This window comes from Molossus molossus, unplaced genomic scaffold, assembly GCF_014108415.1.
Source record: "Molossus molossus isolate mMolMol1 unplaced genomic scaffold, mMolMol1.p scaffold_m16_p_17, whole genome shotgun sequence".
Lineage (NCBI taxonomy): Eukaryota > Metazoa > Chordata > Mammalia > Chiroptera > Molossidae > Molossus > Molossus molossus.
Window position 1 is genome coordinate 59,790,920 of NW_023425352.1, and position 22,491 is coordinate 59,813,410.

At 58.1% G+C, this 22,491-nt stretch overlaps 1 protein-coding gene across 4 annotated transcripts in view; it reads left to right on the forward strand.

The window, feature by feature from the left end:
• The first annotated feature begins 6,443 nt into the window (after positions 1-6,443).
• Positions 6,444-22,491, forward strand: part of ZMIZ1 (zinc finger MIZ-type containing 1) — a 159,082-nt gene continuing 143,034 nt past the window's right edge. The window contains exon 1 of one of the 4 annotated variants that reach the window (XM_036266003.1): positions 6,444-7,061. The gene's annotated coding sequence lies outside the window, so the exon portion shown is untranslated. Of the gene's footprint in view, positions 7,131-22,491 lie in introns of all 4 variants that reach the window. The other 3 variants (XM_036266006.1, XM_036266007.1, XM_036266004.1) reach the window with 3 other exon arrangements.

A 22,491-nucleotide genomic window follows, 5' to 3' on the forward strand; every position in this document is an offset into this window, starting at 1 on the left:
GGTGGAATGTCGTCGCGAGGGCCCGGCCCCCTGTGCTGGTGAAACGATCGTTCGTGGAGATTTTTATTGATTTTGGCCAAAGGCAGGAGCACAACTTACAGAGCAGAGAAGTGGCACAGTGTGACCTTTGTCCTCTTCACAAGTTCAGAGCACAGTCCCCAGGGTGACAGCAGCTCCCATTTCTGGATCCTGAGGCTGCCAGTGGCTGCTCTCCTAAAGGGGCGGATCGGAGGTTAGAGAGCGTCCTCACTAGGGAGTGGGCCCTCCCTTTGCAAGGTCCCTGGGAGCCTCTGGGATCTAAGTCACGGCTGAGCACTAGGCAGGGCTGTGCCTTTCCATCCCTGCCAGGAGTAAGGACGCTTGAGCGTTTTCGTGCCCCCAGGGTGGGTGGGCAGGGGCGTCTGTTCCCAGCTTAGAGCCCAGCAGCCTGAGGCAGGGCCATCACGGAGTGGGGGAAGGGCTGCTGGTGCTCCGAGAACAGAAGCCCCCCCGCCCTGAGCGCAGCTACTGTACTTCCATTTGTCTGATGGGATGCTCCTCTTACTACCAGACTTTTTGCCACCCCTTCAGCCGCCTCTGAGCTTTCTGTCTGCTGAGCCCAGATTGTCATGCGGAAGGACCTGAGTGGTCATCAGCTCAGCTGCCTGCAGCATGCCACACAAGGGGTAAGGCAGGAGGGCTTGGCAGGGCCTGGCAAACTGGAGAGTGCGGGTCTCACCCATAAAATGGAGGGGACAGGACCCCTGCCTCTCGGGGATTCTAATTCGAGCCTTTGTTTGGGAGAAAAGAAGGAGAATGTGTGGCCTGGAGTTGGGAGTGGTTCTTCAAGGTCACAGCACTGGGCACTGGGGGAGCAGGGGTTTGAGCTGGAAAGGGTGGGGGCTCTCTCAGGCAGTGCTGTCTCCCCTCCTCCCAGGCTTGGCGAGGCTTCCCCAGCAGTCAGGGTTGGGGACAGGCATGGCAGGGGGCTCTGTCCTAGGGCAGATAGGCCCTCACTTGGGAGACCCCGGTGGCCCAGCGTGGCCCCCTTCCCTTTGCCCTTGGAGCAGTTGCCCTCCCTCCCTCCCTTCCTCCCCCCGAGGAACCGCCTGTCCCTCCTAATCAGGTTAGCCTCCTGCTCCTCGCTCACTTTGCTGAGCAGTACCAGCTGCCTCCAGCGGCCTGTTGACCTGGCTCGGGGGGGGGGGGGGGGGGGCGCAGGAAAGAGCTGTAAGTGGGAAAGGGGCCCCGCTCCCTCAATTCAGACCTTTCTATGGCTTCTAGGACCAAGTCCAAACTCTGAGCTTGTCATCCAGGACCCGTCACGATGAGACCCTGCCTCCACACCCCTGATACTCTCCTGCAGTCACAGGATGCTGTTTGCTACCTACCTTCCTGCCTTTGCCTATGCAGGTCCTTTGGCTATCTCCCACCTCAGAAAACTTCTACACATCCTTCAAAACCCAACTCTTGGGCTGCCTCTTCTCAGGATTTCTGCCCCTACACTCCCACTGGGTGCTCCACTGGTCGGAAACTTAACCATTAATACCACTGTTTGGGTGCATTCTTCCTAGACCTGGTTCCCCTTGAGTTTCTGGAGGAAAGAGAATACGCTAGAAGAATATGCCTCTGGGTACAGCACAGAGAAGTGCCCAGTGAAGAAACAGGGCCGCAAAGAAGAGAGGAATGGGGACGAGGGGAGGGAAAGAGAAAGACAGGAGAGCGTGGAACAGCTGTTCCCAGCCCCTCCACACCACTCCAGCCTACTTCCTGCCAAGGAGGGAGGTCATTCTCAGCGACACATGCGGGGCCTGAAATAGACACGTGGGGCCTTGGTGGTGCACTGTCACAGCCCAACGCTGAGCAGCCCCACCCCCCCTCCTGGGCCACTGAAGCTCCCTCTCCTCCCAGGGCCCTGCCCCTGCAGCCAAGACCCCTCCCCCAGCAGTGCCCAGGCCTCGCCACTGTTCCTGCTAACTTTGTTTTATAAATAACCTATATAAATAGGCTCCCTCGAGTCCTCGGAGCATGCAGTGTTTAAGGACTGGGGCACTGCTGTAGGCATAATTGTACTACTGAATCCATCAGCTGCCTAATTACCATTCATTTTGCATTTATTTCTGCTAATTAAAAAGAGAGAAACTCCTAACAACTTTTACGTAAATACTATATTTGTTCTATGTTAAGATGGGATGCTAATTTGCTGGTGATTAGCTGATTATCTAATTTTATAGCTGTCACACAGGATGGCCCTGTCTCCCCCTCTCACCCCAGACACTACTCGAGACCCCTGATCAGGTGTTGGAAGAAGGGGTCAAGGGAGGTCCCCATGGGTTGTTAGAGGGTCTGTCTGAGGCTCAGGGAGCACCGCATGTCACCCGGGTTTGGGAGGCTGCAATCTGACTGATAGAGCTGGGAGCCTTGGGCTCATTCACAGTTTCTGTACGGATGTAGAAACTGAGGCTTAGAGAGGTCCAGCATCCCCCGGTAAGACAGTGGTGGAGGCAGACCCCTGACCCACGTGTTTGGCTACCCCCCCATGCTCATCCCACTGTACGGAGCATTGTCAGAGGAAATCTGCAGGGCGATGGCTTCACCTGCAGCTGGAGAAACATCTGTCCAAACTCCAGCCCAGGTGCGAGAAAGGCAGCGGACCAAACGCTCTTGCGCCCTTCTGAAAGCCTCCACCTCCTCCCACTTGCTCATCCAGCACAGGGCTCTGCTCCCACAGCCCCAACCCCACTTACCAGGCCTCACTCCCCAGCCTAGGCCAGCTTCCCGGGACCTACCTGCACCCAGCCCCAGGCCTGTGCACTCTGCACTGTCAGGGCATATGCAAGGGTCTGTTCCAGATCTTAAAACTGTATATTTTCATGTGAATTGGACAAAATATAATTAATACATCAAACCCATAAATTTACAGAGTATATTGCTTTGATTAACTAAAAGTAAAGTTATTGGTTCAAATGATTTAAACAACAATATGTAAATAATTTAAATGGAACACAGGATGTGGCTTTCAGTATCTAGTAACTGAAGTTGGGGACACACTCGGGGAGCGGGGAGCGTCTGAGAACATCAGGTCCGGAGGCCAGGCAGATGAGGGACCTGAGGGCAGGGTTGGCCAGTCTGGCCTGTAGGCCACCACTGCCTCATCCCACACCCAGGATGACAGTACCCCTGGGTCATGCCTTTCTCTCCCTGGCCCTGCAGTCAGGAATTAATTAGCCCACCACAGAGAAATCACTTGCCTTCAGAGACAGTTTGAAGGGGACTCTGTTTCAGGAAAACCAGGAAGTCAGACTGCTCCACCTCGCCCAGGGGCCAGGTGCAGGTGAGTGGCTTTAAAGGGACTCCCTGGCTGGCCCAGCTCCCCAGGGACTGGAGGGTGAGACCCTGGCTGCCCCTTTTCTCTCTTCCTTCCTGAATAGTCTGAGAACGGCCAGTTCCAGACATAAAGGGAAAATGACTTTGACTAGACCAGGTGTCACATGGGTAGCTAGAGAGGTCAGGGCCAGGATGGGCACAGCTTGGTGGAGACCCCAGAGGTCAGAGTTCCAGACCTGGCTGCACGTCCTGGAACCTCAGTGTCCTCTGGCAGCTGGAGGCTCCTGCTCTCCTTCCAGGGCTGCTGGAAGGAGCCTAAGAGCCGTGTGCAAAGTGCCCCTCTGAGAAGCGCTCAGTGCGGCTGGTGGTGAGCCCAGTTGCCCGGCCAGGGCCCCCCTCGGCCACCCACCCGCCGCCACCGTGTCTGTGCCGCCAGAGATCTCCCGCTCATCTGCCCTTTATCGCCCTGCACACAATCAGGGGAAGCCTGGAAGGCTCGGGGGCTGGGCAGATGGCAAACAAAGAGAGAAAACAAAGCACTGCTCGAGGAGGCCAGAGGCAGGTGCCTCCTCCCTCTGATCCCTGGCCAGCCGGGCCCTCCAGCGCCTGGCCTTGGCCACCCCCAGGCTGCAGGTGACCTGCCCCACCCCTACAGAAACTAGCCTCAGACCTCACATGGTGTCACCACTCGCCGGGTGACCCTTGACAAGTCACTTCTCCAAGACACCCTTTTCTTATCTTTAAAATTCGGGCTTGGACCGCATGCTGCATGACCTTCAGCAAACCCCGCCTCCTTCCCTGACGGGGGCCCCTTGAGGCTGCTCAACCCATCTCTAAGAGAACCCCCAACCTCAGAAAGTCAAGTTAGTACTTCCAACAGTACAAGATAAAGGGCCATTCGTGTTAGGTCCTCGTCTCTGTGTCGTCTCTCCTGTTGATGGAGGTGGGCATGCTGGGACACCACGGAGCTTCAGCCCAGCCCGCCCGCACTGCGCGGGTCCCGGTGGGAGTGTGCTGGCCCCGCGGGGCTCTAGGTGGGAGGGCATCGCGTTTGAGGTACATTTCTGTGTAAGCATTTCTGGTAACAGCTTAAAGGGGCCTGGGTTCCTAAGGCTCTGGGAATTTGTTATCATTTATTTTCTCATTCTAAATATGTATTTGTAATTGTATGTATATTTCTAAAGAGGACCTCCAAAACGGTGTAGGCCTCAGGCCCAGCCAGCCTGGGCCACCCCTGCTGAGCTGTGACCTCTGCCGTGTTTCCAGGGCTGGCCTGCCTGCAGCCGCAGCGGGAGGAACACCGGCCTCGCAGCCGAGGGACGACTCCTCTCCCTGCGGACAGCGTGCTGTTCCGTGCAGGCCTGCCTCTGAGCACCCCAGGCTGCAGACCACAGCCCCGGCTGAGGAAGCCCCAAGGAGGGCAGGCTGAGAGAATGGGACCCTCAGAGAAGGCCTCCTGAAGGGGACCCCAGATGTGCAGGAGCCCCTGCCCCTGCGCTGTAGGCTGGAGCCCTGTCCTCTCTCTCCTCCCTGCTACCCCATCTTGTGTGCGCCCAGTGGGCAGGCGCAAGGGGCGGCCGGGGCCACGGGAAGCAGGCTGCCGAGTGGGAACCGTTGCCCCTGAGGCTGTCCCCGCTGTGGCTGGCTGTGTGCCGAGCCCGGGTTCAGGGCCAGGTGGAGGCCCGGGAAGGCCCTGCCCTCAGAGCCCTTGAAGCAGCTGGAACCCCCCATTCACGCCTGGAAGGGCGAGGAGTGGGCAGGGACTGCGGTTTTAGGCCCTTTGCCTCGCGCCTCAGAGAAGGGTCAAGAGAGCCAGGGGCGCTGAGGGTGGGCTTTGGCGGGGGAGGCCCAGGGTGGGTGCCCCGGGCCCTGGCGCCCCCACTGGCAGCAGGGCCTCTTGTCCCTGGGCTCTGACAGGGACATTTATAACTCACAGCTGTGCCGTCCTGGGCCCAACTGACTGTGGTAAACCGATCTGGCTTCAGGAAGTCTCGTCCCGAGGCCACTCCCCACCGACCCCACACTCTCCTTTACCTCATGATACCCACATCCTGTTCTCAACAGGAGGGGCCCAGCCCGGGTCCCAACCTGTGGGCAGAGCTGGGGAGGTCAGAGAAGCTCAGACAGGCCTGAGACTTTCGAGGTGGGGTCTGTGGGATTACCAGGATCGACCCCCTCAGGGCACACCCAGGGAGACCCAGGCACGCAGAGAGCCAGAGGTCACCCAAAAGCCCACAGGAGCTGAGGACCAAGAGCTCAGACTGTGGAGCCCAGGGGTGTGTTCTGTGCTCTCAAATCTAACCAAAGAGGGGATTACACATCTAGCTCTTGCTGACCAACTCCAGCCTAGGGGAGCCAAAAGGAAACGGGCAGAGGGGAGCCAGAGGCCTCCGAGAACATGGGGGAGAGATGCCATCTTGGACCCAAGGCCTGCATGGCCTGCTGCCCTACGCGGGGCACCCAGCCTGGGACCAAATTCTACCCCATTTGCCTAGATGCTCACAGCAGGGTTCATGTTGGGGACAAGCACAGTCTGGCCCATGCTGGGAAGAAAGGACAGTATTACAAACCGTGACTCTGACCCTACCTCCCTGGCCTTGTTTGCGAACTAATTCTTGGGTCCTGTCAACCAGGCACCCCTCCCGTAACTCTTTCTCCTTCTGTCCAGGAAGACAGTTGATAAACAAAATGGTGAGTTTGCCAAAGCTTGGCCTTCGTAACTGGTAACCTGTGAAAAGATTCTAGAACGAGTAGCCAAAATAACATATAACTTTGTTTCCTTAGTTAAATATATATTAAGGTGTATTAAAAACATATAACTAGCATATCAAACCAATTATTTCATGGATATGATTGCTTTGGACAAGACTAGATTGGAGCTAAAAAAAAAAAAAAAAAAAGTGAGTTGACGTCAAGATAAACATTAAGTCACCGTACAGATAGGACCCAGCAGTGGGTCACCAGGGGCACAGGAGAGGGCCTGAAGTTTGCGCAGCGCAATAAGCAGTGGGCAGGCTCCTCTCTGTTCTGGGCTCCGTCTCCAGCTTCCTCTGCCAGCTGTGAGCAGGGTCTGGCCCCGCGTGCCGAGGGGTGCGGAGGACGCAGTGCGAGCCGGTTTTGCGAGGAGGTGTGCACATGAAACGGCTGCAAGTGTTGGTCAGAGGTCTGGTGAGAGCTTCATAACAAGGGCAGAATTCAGGCAGAGGTCGAAGAGTGGCTTTGGAAGTGGCTGCCGGCCGCGTGAGATAATCCCCAGGAGCCAGGCACGGTCCAGAGAGGACAACACTGTGGGGCTCTGGCCCTGCTAAAAATACCCGACAGCTTCTCCCTGTCCCCCTGTCCCCCCGCTTGGGCTGCACAGCAAGGCCAGGGCTCGCCGCTTTTCTCACCAGGAAGAGAAAGACAACACAGAGCCCCCGAGCCCCAGAAGGAACAAAACAGATATATTTAACAAATTGTTAGGACTCCCCCTAGGAGGAGTTGGCTTGCTTGTTGGAGACTTGGCTGGGAGACGGCGGCTCTGGTAATCAGGTGTCCCGGGAGTGCTTGCGTGGCCCAAGAGGCCCTCACATTAGCCCAGCAGTGGGGGACAGCGATGTGAGGCAGAGGACTGCTGTCTTTGTCCCTGGCCGTTCACACGTGTCCGTCTTTCTCCCTGTGTACCCAGGACGAGGAGGAGGCTGCCGCATCAGACCAATGCTGCGAGGGGTGTGAAAAGAGCCGTGTTTCGTCACTCAGCTGCCGCACCTAGAAAGGTAACACCAGACTGCCAGCGCCCTGCTGCCCACACCAGCCGCCACTGTCACCTGGCCAGGGGCAAGGGGGTCAGTCTTTTCTCCCAGCCCTTCCTGACCCAGGCTGCAGGGCTTCTTGCAACTCCTTGTGTGTGTCGAGCACAAAATGCTTCTGGGCTTCAGTTTGTCCATCTCTTAAATGGGTCCCCCAGTTCTCAAGATTTCTGTGAATTAGCTCGGCCTGACTGCTTTGGAGTTAAGCTGTCTGATTGAACTCTGGGGGCATAGCCAGGGATCCTCGCCCTTGTAGATGAGGCTAAAAGATCACAGGACCAGTCGGCGTGGGAAGAGGATTTTCTAAGACAGACGTGGTTAGAGATGTGGTTCACTGGAGATGTGTCCGTGGCAGTATTTGAAACTCCAAAGTGATTTCCCTGGCAGCTCTGCGTAAGAATTATTATCTATATTTTTAGACCACAAGACCAAGGCGCAGGGAGGTTAGTGGGCTTGCTAGGGGTCCACAGCAGGTTCTAGCCACATCAGAGCGGCTCGGCTGTATCCCGTGTGCTATATTGGCTTCTACACTTTCAATGCTGCGCTGGTCTGGCCCATCCTCCCCAGAGAAGTCCCGCTATTGATTCCAAACAACCACCAGGCTTTCTTATGTGCCTGTGGTGGACCCCCATCCACCATCATTTATCCACTCACCTATCCATCTAGCCCTCTGCCCATCCTCCCACCCCACCATCCTTCCATTTACTCATTCATCTCTCTGTCTACTCATCGACCCATCCACCCATTCCTCTGACCATCCATTTATTCATTAATTCACACGTCACTCGCTGCTCGTATACCAGACCAGGCCCACACTGAGGGCTGGGTTTTGAGGATGGATCAGATTCAGCCCTGCCCTGAAAGGTGCAGTCCACAATGAAGGGAGACGCCTGACCCCAGAGCCAGACCCAACTCCATAAGCTCAGTGCTCAAGGCTCGTGTAGTGTCTGTGCCTGCACGGAGGAGGCCCACGGGCTGGCTCTGCAGGCAGGCATGCAGGGAAGGCTTCCCAGGGGAAGTAGCATTGTTCATGCTTCGTGCCTCAAATGCTTACTGAGAAAGTCTCCGTGCTGGGAACTGCTTGTGTTTTGGAGACACAGGGACTGAAACTGACTGAATTCCCTTTCCTCACAGCACGTACATTCTCACTAGGAGACATGGACAATAAATACCCCAAACGTGGTCTATGGTATGTCAGGTGATAATAAATTTAAGCAGAGAAGTTAGTCAAATAAAGTAGCAGAGTTCACAGGGTCGGGTAAAGTGTCCTTTGACAAAGGATGGTCAAGGAAGGCCTCCGACAAGGTGGCATTTGAGCAGAGACCTGAACACAAGGAGGGAGGGAGCTGGGGTGCACTTGATGTGTTCAAGGAAGTAGCGGAGAAGCCACGTGGCTGAAGTGAAGTGAGGGGTAGGAGGAGACAGCAGAGAGACCCTGGGGGCTCACTCATGTAGACGGGCAGGAGTGGAGCCCGAGGATGGCTGGGAAGCTGTGGACCCCATCCAGGTAGGGGTGGTGGTGGCGGCTTAGACTAGGGGTCGTAGGGGAAGAGATGGGAAGCCATCAAAGTCTGAATATATTTTAAAGACCTTGCAGACAAGCCTGCGGCGGGTGGATTAGAGGTAGAGCGCGAGAGAAGGGGGGTTCGAGGAAGGCTTTGGGTTTGAGGCAGGAGCCACTGGTAGAACGGGTGGCCATTTACTCAGCCAGGGATGACGGCAGGGGAGGCTGGAGGAAGCCGAGGGGTTGTGTTTAGGAAGTTAAGTTTGAGATGGTTTTGAGCCTTCCAAATGGAAAGATCGAGTAGACAGTTGGACAGATGAGCATGGGAGGCCGAGTGCGCCCCAGTGGGAGAGACACGTGTGGTAGCTGTCGTGTGTAGATGGTGTTGCAAGCCGTGAGGTCACCTTGGGAAGGAGTGGGGACAGAGCAGATCACAGCCTGAGTCTGCGTCACAGCATCCAGCCCCTAGAGGGAGGGCAGATGGAGTGGGGGCAGGAAGCCGACTGAGAAGGGGCAGCCAGGGCGGGAGGAGAGCTGAGACAGCGGGTTCTTCATGGATGAGGATGATTTTGCTGGCAAAGGAGAAAGGACGAGCCAGGAAGCAGGAAGAGCATTAACGAAGGCTCAGAGGCCTCAAAAAATGAACCATGTGTGGAGAAGTGGTAGAGAGGGAGCGGGGACCAGAGCAGCCTCCCCTCCACACCTGGCCGCCCAGGGCCCAGGCTCAGGAGGTCCTGGCTGGGCTGTGGGTCTGCGCGTGCCCAGGACCCTCCGTATCACCCTGGAGAGTACTCCCTGAGCTTGGCCAAACCTCTTGTTCCCATGTCTGCATATTTTGCACTTTCTTTAAAGAAGCTTCTCCTAAGTCTCCTGAACTCGCACCTGCCCCCTGGGACCCTTGGGTCCCCGAGACCTCCCGCTTGCCTGGAGTGCTTGTCTTAAAACACTGGGCTCAGTGGGGTAGCCGCCTGCGGGGAAAGGGCACCCACACCTTCCTACTGAATCTCTAAGCAACGCCTGGGCCCTTCATCTGAAAGGAACCTGGAAACTTCCTGGACTGTGAGTGCCTGTCAGCTGCCTGCCAGCGCTCCCCAGTTACAGCAGCCGAGCTCACTGCCCTCGCTGGGCCGTGTGTGTGCTGGGGGGCGTCCACGCTGGGACGTTTGTGGTGTTTCACACGTAGCACTCAGCTCCCAATAGGGAGAGGAGCTGTCCCTGAACGAGCCTTGAGAACCGACCAGCAAGTGCCCAGCGTGTGCTCCCAGGGGAATGGGAACTGGAAGAAGAGCATACACATTGCCAGGGGTGTGCAGGGGCACCAGCTGGCCTGGCTGCCTGAGCAAACGCACCCTGAGGTGGCGAAGTCTTGGGAGACTTCACACAAAGGATAGCATGGATCCTAGCAGGGGCTTTATGACTCTCCAGTCCCTCGAGGATATATGCCTCTGACTCTGCTTGGGGTCTGGGGGAGCCATGGGAAGCCGCTCTGATGGTCAGGCTCCATGGCAGGCTGTCTGGGTAATCTAGTTAGTGTGCCCAGCGGATGGGACAAGTAATCCTGTGCCTTAGACTCACTTTCTTTAAGCTTGTCCCCACCCAATCTCTCCCTAAATCCACCCACTGCCTGGGTCACGTTGGGCAGGAGTGGACGTATCCCCATTGAACAGATGGGTAAATCAGGGCCAGAGAGGAAGAAGCTTGCACGATGCCTCCGCTAGTTAGTGGCAGAGGTGGAGCTGTGAACTGGGTGGGCCTGAATCCCAAGCACTCTTACCGCTGCCCTCTACCATCTCCTGGGCCCTTCTGCAGTATCCAGACTTGCAGGCACCCTTATGTAAACCACGTCCCAACTTCCTCATTTCATAGACCAGGAAACAGAGGGCCAGAGAAGGCAGGACATGGGCCATGGCCACACAGCAAGTCAAGGGCAGAACCTATACCAGAATCTGGTCTGGCTCACTGTGCCCACCCGCCCCCACCCCCCATTGGCTGGTACAGGGACCCCATCCTGGCCCTGCCCACTTCCTCTTGGAGCGCCCACTGCCTCCTGTTCTCCACTGGCCTCTGGCGTTCGCTCAGGTCAAGGCACCGGGTTCCTCCTCAGAAGGCTCTTTGTGCCTATTGTTTAAATATAGATTACTAATGAAATGCCTTTTCATTGCCTTCCAGTGAATAGTTTCCGTGTAAAGTTAATTTGCAGTGTTATGTAAATTCTGTTTAACTTCAATCAGGTTTCTAATTATGTTTTTACCGCAGTAATTCCCGTTTGATTTGTCATCTCCTGTTAGGTACTTAATGTGCGGTGGGTGGGTGTGCTCTCTGTGTCTCTCCTAACCAAAGCCCTGTCCACCCCTGACCCCTCTGCCTGTCTGTCTGTCCCCTTTGCTCCTCTCCCTTCATTCTCTGCTCCTTCCCTGTGGATCATTTCCCACCTCCTCCCCTCCCTCCCGCCTCTCTTCCCTTCCTCCTCTTGCCCAGCTGCTCTCCTTCCCTCCTGTTTGCCTCTGCTCCTTCTTGCTTGGTCTTGTCCCTGCCCCTCTCCTCCTTCCCTTCTTCCTTCCCTTTCCCAGTGTCCTCTCTTCCATCGTCCTTTTCTCTTTTTCTCCATCACTCCTTCTCTACTTCTCTCTTGCTGTTCTATTTTTGTCTCTCCTCCTTCCCCCACCCCACCCTAGCTCGCTCGCTCTTTATCCTCGTTTGTATCCCAAGTTCTCCCCTCCCCCACACTTTCCTCTCCCTTATTTCTCCCTCTTCCTCTTCACCCTTGAGCCCTTCCCCAGCCACGTGCAGGGGATGCTCCGCGCCCTGGGACAGGAGAGGGCAAGGGGTGGGGCTGGCGGGGCCTGCGGCCCTGGAGAATCTGGCCCCAGCCCTTGGGAGCCTGGTCAGGGCTCAGCCGAGCTCTGCGCGGGGCTGCCCCTGGCGCTGGGACCTGGTTAGGAGCATGGACGCTAGAGGCTGGCTCCCCGCGCAGTCCCGACCCACCCTTACTCATCGTGTGGCCGTGAGCCCCATCTGTATGGAGTGAAATGTCACCTACCTCGTAGGGTTGTGGTGAGAAGTAGTCAGATGACAGAAGAAGGGAACTGGTTCTCATTTGAGAACTCTCAGCCGCGCCCCTCATTTCCCCGGGCTGCCCGAGGCGGCTCTGCAGTGGCTGTGCTGGGGTCAGGCCTGAGGCCAGGGCAGGGCCGAAGGTGCTTAGAACCCCAGAGCTGGTGGCAGGGGTCCCCCTGGAACCAGGTCTCAGCTCTGCCTGTCAAGAGGTGTGGCCTCCTCCCTTCATGATGATAAGCCTGCCGTTCTGTGGGAGTGTCTGAGGCATAGACCCCCCCCCAAAAGCTAGAGGAGCCCTTAAGACTGGCTCGCAGACCTTTCCCAGACGACAGACCGAAGGCAAACCTGCTCCGGCCAGGTTGAACTAGGAGCCCCCTTCTCCACCCTTTCTCATTCCTGGACGCCCCCAGGGCTGGGCCACAGAGTCCAGCTGCCAACTGCTGCTCTGGGCACAAGACAAAGCCTCACTCCCCTCTGGACCCAAATCCACGCTCTGGGCTCTGTACCTCTCCCTGCCTGACAGCCACAGGCTGCCGGTTTCCCAGCAGGCATCTGCCCTCTGGGTGGAGAGGGCGGAAGGAAAACATTAGACAGAAGGCCGGAGGCCTGCGCTCCTCCCCTTCTCCCCCACCCCCAACCCCCTCGATTCCCATCCAGCACGTCCCTGGGGTGTCCAGGAAGCAGAAAACAAGTGTTCGGAGAAGGCATTCTTTTGGGTGAGGAAAGGCAGGCCGGTCACTTGTCCTTCAGAGACTAGAAACCTGAGCTGGCCCTGTCCCTGCTCTGCTGGGCCACATAACCACCTGACCTGCAGCGAGCAGCTGTGTTTGTGTGTGTGCATGTGTGCGTGTGTGTGCGTGCGTGCGTGTGCGTGTGTGTGCATCTGTGTGTCCCTAGTGTAGGAAACCTTAGCCAGTCACGTGCCGCTTTCCCTGTTTGTTTGAGTAAGCAGTTCAGGCTGGCTGTAGCCAGGCAGCTAAGACATAGAGCCAGGGGAGGGGGCCACACTGGCACGTGGACATAAGGATCACTGGGGACAGAGGGCAGTCCTGAGCCAGGTCCTGCAGTCCTGGGGCCTCTGGATTTGGTGTGAGGAGGCCTGGCCTGGGAATGGCCTTGCTCTGATCCCCTGCTCTCTCTGGACCTCCTCCACCTCCATCTGTCAGGAAAAGCTATTAGACTTGCTACTGCAGAGAATCCTCCCAGCCTGGAAACAGAGAGGCTGCGCGTTCTCTGTCTAAGGGGAGCTCAGAGAGGCCAGCGAAAGGGGCACACGTGGACAGGGCCACAGTCCGTCCGTCTCCTAGAGTGGCTGCTCAGTCCTGGCCCCTCAGCAAATGAGCCCAAGTCAGGCCTTCCCACTTGCATCCAGCAGGCCTCTGGTGAAGTCAACAGATTTAGCACCTACTGTGTGCCAGGACCGTGCTGGGCAGGGGAGTAGGGTTGTCAGAACCCTCACACCTGTGACATCCTGCCCTCCTGTTGGACCCGCAGGACCATGTTTCATAGAGCAGACCCTGGTCACGAGGCAGATATTCCCAGCCCACTGCCATCTCAGCAAGGGGAAACCCCAGAGCTGGTAGGGACACAGGAAGGTAAGGGGTCGCTGAGTTCCTTGTAGACTGAGCAGCTGTGGCTAGGGTGCCCTTCCTCCAGAGGGCGGAGCCGGAGCCAGGCTTCCGAAGCAGGTGTGAGCAGAGTGCAGACACCGGGGCCTTCTCCAAGCTCAGGGGGCAGCAGAGCCTCCGGGGAAATGGCAGGGCTTCTTCCGACTTCCTCCAGGTTCACCTGGCCTGTGTGGGATGGCTTAGGGGAGAGGGCCGTGCCCTCTGGCCTGGAGGAGTGGCTGCAAGGGCCTTTGAGGCCATGCTTCTGAGAGCCCGTCTGCATTCACATGTCTGTTTGTCCCCTCGCTCCCTGCTGCTTCCCTCTCTCCTCTGACAAACATTTCCTGGCAGCCAAGTCTGTGCCAGGCCTGTGCTCAGTAAAAGACACACCCCTGGCCCTGGAGATGCGCCCTGCCAAGCTGACATCAAGCAACACCTTGAGATGCGCTGAGGGTCCAGGCTAAGGTGAGGCCCAGGAGAGGGGCAGCCATTGAGTGGGGATCAGGGTTCAGCAGACCCCACAGGCTGCCCTGGGTTTTGGGGAAGCTTAGACATACTCTTCCCCAGATGGGCTGGTGTCTGAGCACACCAGGTAGCCAGGATAAGGGGTACAGAGCTGGCGTCTGGGCCACATAGAGCATTGAAAGACCTGGTCTCTCTTGTGACAGAATTTGAGGATGTTTAACCTGGAAGGGTCCTATAGGCTCATGGGCTCAAGGCTGTTACAGCTGGGAAGCTCCTATATAGAAGAGGGATGGAAATGGGGTGGTCAGTGGTTGAGCTGGTGACACAGGCCAGCCATCCTGCCACCCATAACTAAATGTAGCTTCGAGCCTGGGGTGGCTATAAAAAGCTACTAGGCTAGAGTTCCAGAATGCCGCCTAGGCCTATGTGCCCTGGCCTTGGCTTGCATGCCCCCAGGGTCAAGAGGCTCAGTACCGCACGTGGCTGTCTTAGAAGCTCTTCCTGGTAACTCGTACCCTGGCCACCTGCCAGGGCTGAGGTAGCTTCTGTCGTCCACTCTGCTCACTTCAGGCCCACAGCCCTTAGGCTTTAGCCCCCCTGACCGAGTCCCTCTCCAGATTTTCTCCCTCCAGGCAGAAGCCCCAGCAGGGCCTGTTTGGTTGGAGCAGTATAGACACGTGCCCTGCACTGGCAGCCCACCCTCCCAGCATGGCCCCCAGGGACTGCTGTGAGTTTGGCTGACAGCCTCGTGGGGAGGTCCTCGAGCTGCCCGTGGTATAAGCAGGAGCCCTGGAGCCTAGCTCTGTGCCTATCCCTGTGCTGATCTCAGGCAAGGGCAGCCCATTCAACCCCAGACCACCTCCACCTGCACTCCTCCCCAAAACCGAGCTGCGAGAGGCTTGTCCACGCGGCCCGCAGGCAGCAGTGAGGTCCTCTTCTCCCTTACGCTGTGCCTGCCGAGGCACCTGTTTGCAGAGCAGCCCTGGGAGGCCTTGCTGCCACGCCTCCTGCAGCCTATGCCCTCGGGAGCCCGGGGGGGGGGGGGGGCTCGGTTGGAACTGAGAGCCTCTGTTCAGACCTCTCCCCATCCCTGGGCCAGGCCACTGACCTCTCCACTCCCAGCATATCCTCACTGGTGGACAGGTGCGCCCCCAGCTCCTGAGGCACAGAGAATAGATTGGGTTCATCTGGAGACCACGGGTGGCCCCACAGCACCTGGGCTGAGCTTCCATGTCACCCAGACTCCTGGCCCCAGGCGTGCAAAGCTGGGGTGGTCGAAGGGGCCTTGCTGTGAGTGCTGGGCCTGTGGTTCGACATGACTCGTCTCTGTGGGCTGTGCTGCCCGCCCAGGTGCCACACCTCTGCCGAGGGCCACACTGCCCTCAGTTCTGACCACTAAGAAGTTCTGCTTTGAGGCTGGAAATGTGTCCCCCTGAAGCTTCTCCCCTCGGCCAGTCCCTTTGGCCTGGCTCAAAATGATACTGCCTCTCTGCCCAGAGCTGGGGGAGGCAGTGACCGCATCGCTCGGGACGGCAGGGGGCTGACCCCTGCTCAGCCGTGTCTGACGTTGTGAGCTCCTAGGAAAAACCCAGTGGTATTTCTGTCAAGGCCTCTTGCTAGAAAACAATTAGCTGGAAGTCTAGAGGTCAGAGGCCAAAGGCCACCGAGCAGGCCAGGGCAGCCTGCCCACTCCTGCCCCCGAAACCTGGGCACTTCTGAGGAGGCCTCCACGGGCCTCCCTCCCTCCTGGGCTGGGTGGGGCTCGTGGGGCAGGAGCCGGGGCGGGCCTGGAGGATGGGATGAGGGTGAACTGGGTCCGAGCCAGGGATGAGGCAAAACCCAATGCTGGCCTGGCCCCAGGGCCACAGCCACTCAGGTCACTCAGCCTCAGTAAGTGACCGCCACCCCCACAACAGGAAACCCTGCCCAGGCAACCCCCGTCCCTCCCCATGTTCCCAAGGGTGGCGCTTCTACTATTTCCCGTGGGAGCTGCTGCCAGGAATGATGCCCTCTTCAGAGGGGAAGCTGGACCTCAGCTCGGACTGCCCTGCCTCTGGCCTGTTCGGACCCCCTCGGTGGAGCTCGGGCCCACACCCCTTCCTCACTCCACACACGCTGATGACCTGCCATCGCCCAGAGAGACAGCCGCCTCTAGGGACACAAAAGAGAAGCCTCTTCGTGGGGCCAGGTCTGTGAGCCCAGGGAACGGGGCTTTTGGTCTAAGATCTGCCACCAGCTTGCTGGTCCCTTGGGCAAGTCCCTCAACCACTCTGGGCCTCATCCGTAGAGAGGAAGGTAAGAAAAGGCTCTGCCTAGCTATGGGATAGATGGTTGGAGGCAAGGATGGATTTCGTACACTAGAAGGGCGACCAGGTTTGGTATTACCTGCCCAGACTCCTGTCACACATCCTAGCCAAGGACACTGTCTGTGATGACCTCCAGGCAGGGAGAGAGACATGGGTGGCTGCCGGTGTCCCCATGGAGGGTGGGGTGATGCTGGCAGGTCCCCTCTCTGGGTCTTCCCATCTCTGACAACATAGGGGCAAAGCTGGGTATCTCTGCCCAGGAAGGAGCCCTCTTTTCTCCCTCCCCCCTTGTCCCTCCCCCAGAGCTGGGAGGTGGAGCACTGGAGACCCTCTGCTGGGCCGGGTGAGCAGGCTGTGAGCTGCATGCCCGGAAGCCGAGGGCAATGCCGAGGGGCAGGCTCTCCTGCCACCCTCGATTCTTCCTCCTCCCCCCCAGTAGGGGCTCTCAGGCCTTGGGGTGTCCTTTAGTTGTGGTGTTGAGCCTAAGGTGCAGGCAGGAACAGGGTAATAATATTTAATGCTCCAAATACTTCGATAGCTCCCTAGGGAGGTGCTGCTCTAATACTTTGTCTACAGAAGTTCATGGTCATTACAGCTCCAAAGGGTCACTACTCCTGTTGTCCTCCTTTCCAGAGGAGGAAACCGAGGCACAGAGAGGTGAATTGACCTGCCCATGATCATTACACTGGGTTTTGCACTGGGCAGCCGGCCCCAGAGTCAGTGCCCTTGGCCACCTACTGCACCACCTCTCTGACCCATGACACCACTCCCAGCTGGGCAGTCCCCAGCCCAAACCCAGCTTAGTATCAGCTGGGGCTGAAGCCCAGTATCAGCTGTTTACCAAAGGGGCCGAAGAGAGAGTCAGGACACCAAGGTGAGGAGACCCAAGCCGCCGTGACCTTGGATGGTTAACACAGACTCAGCACCATCCTGAGCTCGTGAACCAGCTGAAAGCTTGTCAGCAACAGGGAGACCCTAGGTCCCCGCAACCCAGACCCCTCCCTGTGGAGGCGCCAGCTCAGCCTCCAGGGGCCTAGGACACGTCGCCCCTCTGAGCCTCAGCTTCTGCATCTGTCACATGGCCTTTCAGAGCCAAGGGCACAAGGATCTGTGGGGAGTCGTCGAGATCCTGGGAACAGTGTCTGGACCCCTGTGGCCCCTTGGTGGATGTGACTTCCTTCCCAGTGTGTCAGGGGTCTAGAGGTCCAGACCCCTGTGAAGGGAAAGGTTCCAGGTCGAAGTTAGATGGGGTCCTTGAATAGGAGGCTGGGGAGCTAGAACTGGACCGCGTAGACAGCAGGAGCCACTGGAGGTGCTTGGACAGGAGAGGATGCACTCTCGGGAGGAACTGGCAGCCGCGGGGCCCGGACTCAGGAGGAATCACCTGGCTACAAAAGCTGGCCCAGGTGGCTGTCAGTGCCAGCTGGGCTGGGCAGCCTCGGTCCTCCTGTAGCCCGGTGGTCCACAGGGTGGACAGCTGGCGCCGCCGGCTGGGAGTGTGCCGGTCAGCAGGGAGGGGCAGGGTCCGCACTGATGCCGCTTCCTCTGCGTGTCCCGGAGTCGTCCCCCTCCCCCCCAAACCCCTGGCTTGGGGCTGTCTGGGTTTCCTACCCAGCCCTGGGTGGGGCCCCACTGCTCCTTCCTCCCTCTGTGGCTGTCTGGTCCTATGGGAGGTGACTGGTGGCTGCAGTGGGCTGTGGGGTGTGAGCCAGGGTGGGGCCATGGCAGTGGGTGGGGTCACAGGACAGGAGGCCATGAGTCAGGGATTGCTGTGTGTCATCCGGGGGAGCCGTCCTGACTCCCTGTGCCTGTCTGCCTCGCTCTCCTGCCCACCTCTGCTCTGCGGGCTGCTCTGCTGGGTGACAGAGAGTCAGGGGACTGGGTCTCCAGTCCCACCCCCACGTGCAGGGCGTCCTTGGCAAGTCCCCTCCCTCTCCGAACCACAGTTTCCCATTGCAGAGTAAGGGTGGGGCTGGCTAGGAGGTCTCAGCCCCAGCCGCATGTGGGAGCCAGAGCGGCCTTGAAAGAGAGCCCACCCAGACCCATTTAGTCAGAGCCCTCTGCTCCCCAGGCCTCTGTGGGGCTGCTGTCCAGGACGCACCGCTGTGGGCCAGCGTGTGGATCTGGAGCCCAGGGCCTGCACTCCGTCCAACTCTGCCACTTTCTAACACGGGGCAATGACTGCAGCCTCTGAGCCTCTGTGTCCTCATCTGTAAAATGGGGATAGCGTCACTACTTCATAGAACTGCTGCAGACTGGCTGGGTTAACTATGTAAGTGGTGTCTGTTCAAGCCCCCAGTTTGAACACGGTAAGCCCTGTGGGGGTGTTAGCTGCCTGTTCTCTGATCTAAATCGGTCTTCACACCACACCTCCCGTCACTGCCCATTCGTTCATCCAGCAGACGTTCTGGGGGCTCATACCTACAGGCCCTGGGCTGAGTGCTGTGGGCCTCGGGCAGAGCTCCATCATGGGGCTGGCCTTGGCCCTCCTCTTAGTCCACTCGTGGTCCAGCCCCAGCAGACAGGCTCTGGCAGTCCCCAGGAGTGATGGACAGGTGTGGGGGGAGACCCCTCGAGAATCTCCCTGAGTTGCTGGGCTGAGAGAGCTCCTCTTTCTGCGAGAACACAGGGAAAACCCAGGCTCAAGGACGGCCTTGACCGGGAAGCACCCAGGGGTCCCCTCGTGCCTCCTGGTGGAGCCTTGGAATGTCTCTGGGTGTGAGAGCTCAGCCCCAGCTGGGCACTGGGACTCCCAGGAAGGCAAGAGCAGCCACGCTCAGCAGGGTGTGGGACAGAACGAGGACCTCCTCTCAGCCGGCACAGGGCCGGCCACGCCCTCCCTCTCCCAGAGCCCCTTCAGCACCCGGGGGTTAAGCAGGTATCATTCCTCCCACTTTGCAGACAGTGAGGGAGGTTTCCGAGGACAGGGAGGTACTGCCCAGGGCAGGAGGGTGAGGGCAAAGGCAGGACAGAACCGTCCTCTGGAAGCAGGATTCAGTGGAGGTGGTTGAGCTTCCCTGAGCAGCTGCCTTGGTGGAGCATCTTGGGACAGGTGGCAAAGTGCAGTGTGAGGGTTAACACCCTGCCGTCCCTGGCTTTCCCCCTGCTCCCCTGCAGCCACCACTGGGCTCCCGCGGGGCCCCTCGGGGAGAGCTGGCTTTCCTACCGATGGGGAGAGCACCCGCAGCGGCCGCTCAGGACCAGGGCTTGGCCTGTGCATTGGCCCAGTTAGACCTTCTCCCTCCCCGTTGCACCATTGAGTAAACGGAGGCGGGGAGAGGCACGCGACTTGGCTAAGGCCACCTGGCTTGCCAGCAGCGGAAGTAAGACTTCACTCAGACCTGGGCGGCACTAGACCTGTGCGCAGACCACCCCTGCCGGCAGGAGCAGTGCTTCCCTTTGCCAGCATTCGTGAGTCTGGGCCTTGCCATCCCTGCAGACTGGCCTGACCCGCGTGTAGCCAGAGTCCCAGAGGGGCGCCACCGGGGACTGGCCCCTGGCCCAGGGATGGGGTCATTGGAAGCACTTGGTGTTGGGCAGTTTGCATGTGCCATCGGGAGTGCCTGTGCCCTCAGCCTTGCTCTTCCCGCCTGCCTCCTCGAGGAGTCTGGGCTGCCCTTGGAGCTGACAGCCCGTGGTGCCGCCCGGCCCTGTGCCGGCCCTGCGTGTGATGTCAGCTCCGCTAACCCTGCAGCCAGTGTAACCCCGGTGAGGAAACAGACCTGGAGGGACAGGTGACTGGCTTCTCAGTCCAACCTCCGACACCAGAGCTGACTTGGGTTCCCATCTTGGCCTTGGGCCAATCCCTGTCCTTCTCCAAACCTGTGTCCCCTCCTCTGTAAGGTGGCAGGCTTGGACTCAGGATCTCCAAGGACTTTCCAGAGCCTCTGCCAGGCCCTGTTCAGCTGCAGGGGATTGGCATTTAGGGGTGTCCCGGGGTGTTTGTTTAGGGCAACCTTCATATGGGCAGTGCCAGGTGCTAAGTGCTAGGCCACCACAAGCAGAGTGGACAGGTAAGAGACAAAGCCCCTCAAAGGGGGTCAGTGACAGAAAATTCTATTTTGATCATCATCATCGGGAGTGGAAAATGCCCAGGTGGATGCCAGAGACCCTGGTTTGGCCAACTCCAGCTAGGTGCCCCCTGGGCAAGACCCTGGCCCTGGGCAGGGAGGATGCTATGCCCACCCCATGGGGCTAACGAGATGGAGGGTGTGGAAAGGAGCCCCTGGCACAGAGCCTGCACCTGGAGGGAAGGGGTCGGGGACCCTCTTCTGGGGCAGGAGGCCCTCGAAGCCCATCTCCGGGAAGCAGATCCCCTGGGCCTTCTCCCTGTCTATGATCAGGGGTCCAGTGCCTCCACCCCGGGCAAACCCCAAGTCTGCTTGGCAGCAAACCTAAGCCAGTGCTACTAATGACAGTTCTTATTTATTGAGCATTTCCTGTGCAAGTGTAGTATGGGAATAATGTTAAGTCCTTATAATTCTGTGAGTGTAGGGTCTCTTTTTATCCCATTTCACAGATAAGGAGACTGAAACCCAGAGAGGCTGTTTATTGCCTAACATACACTTCAGCAAGTGACAGAGCTGAAGCCCCAACTCTGGTACACAAGAACCTAAAGCCAGACTATGCACCATCAATCCATTTGTGCCCTTGCCCTTGATTAGAGGAGAAATTGCTCATCTGATGACGTGGGGAGAGGGAGACCCTTGCCTCTTCCTCCAGTGTGAGTGCCCCACCATCCAGAGCCACAGGCTTCTGGTTGGTAGGAGGTGTGGCCGAGGGCAGTCAGGGAAGGCTTCCAGTGGGACTGTGCTGCAGATCTGCGGCAGAGGAGAGCCAGTTCCTGATGGTCTGAGTTCAAGTCCCGATGCCACGACTTATGGCCCTGTGAGCCCGGGTGGGACCCTTCCTCTCTCTGCTGTCATCTCCCCTTTACACAAACCCAGTACCAAGGGGCTAAGGCGGCTTGGTGGGGGACAAGGCACACAAGCGTGCACCTGAGAGGCAAGGTGGGCGGAAGTCACTCCCTGGGCCTGGGTGATGCCCACTGAGTGAACGCGGATTTGTGGGCCTGACAGGGTCTCTGGAACAGGTGCCACTCCAACCTGGCCTTGAAAACACAGCACATCAGGATTGGGCGTGGGGTGAAGCCCTGGAGGGCCCCAGGGATGTGTCTGCATGTGCCCGGGGTGCTTGTGACCCCGTGAATGTAGCTGTCCCCTACTCACCAATGCCACCTATGTTGTTTCTTTACCCCAAAGCTTTTGTCCTGCCAAGCCTCTGGACCTTTGCCCAGGAGGGGTGCCCTCCTGTGTGAGAGACTCTGTTCAAGAGGATAATGCCCCTGACACCTGTTTTGCTGCCAGGCTGAGCCAGGCACACTCTCCAGCACTTTGTCGTAGAATTGCCCATCTCCTTCTAGGTCTCGCCCACTTTATCTCAGACAGTGCAACACCCTTGGGCAGCACACAGGCTGGGCAAGTGTACAGGCTGGCCGGCCCTGCTTTCGCTTTCCTCACCACCCATCCCGTTTCTTCTTCTCCTCTTCTGCAGATAACAGGCAGTCATTAGTTAAAAGAAGGAAGCAGCCCTGGCCGGTTTGGCTCAGCGGTTAGAGCGTCTGCCTGCGGTCCGGAGAGACCCGGGTTCGGTTCCCGCTAAGGGCACATACCTCGGTTGCAGTTTGTCCCCGGCCCTGGTCGGTCGTGCGGGTGGCAGCCACTCGATGTGTCCCTTTCACATCGATGTTTCCCTCTCTCTTTCTCTTCCTCTCTCTCCCTCCCACTCTGTCTGTACAAAAAATGGAAAAATGTCCTCAGATGAGGATAAAAAATATATATATATATAAAAGAAGGAAGCGGATGGATGGAATGAACAAATGAAGGAACAATCCCCTAGAAATTGGTTTATAGCCCCTGCTTTCAAAATGAGGAAGCTAAGTCCGGCCGGTGTGGCTCCGTGGTTGAGCGTCGACCCATGCACTAAGGGGTCACCAGTTCGATTCCCGGTCAGGACACATGCCCAGGTGGTGGGCCTAATCCCCAGGGGGGGGCCTGCAGGAGGCGGCCAGTCGATGTTCTCTCTGATCAATATTTCTGTCTCTCTTTCCCTCTCACTTCCTCTCTCTCTAAAATTAATAAAGGGAAAAAAATATGTTAGAAAAAAAAACAACAAAATGAGAAGCCAAGTCTCAGAGATGTAGGTGATAGAGAGGGCAGTTCTGGGAGCCTACCCTTCCCCAGCACTCACTCTCTGGGCTCCCCTGTGCCAGCGGTGGCCCCGGTCTGCACTGGCCTCTGCCTACTGAAGCTTCCTGCACCTGGAAACAACCCTGAGGGCCAGCAGCAGACCTGCTAGGCCTGCGCTTGGACCTGCCTTCCATGCACCCCAGCAGGTCAGCCGGACCCTGCTGGTCTGTCTTTCCTAAGAGTCCAGAGGAGAGGGGCAGGTGGAAAGCC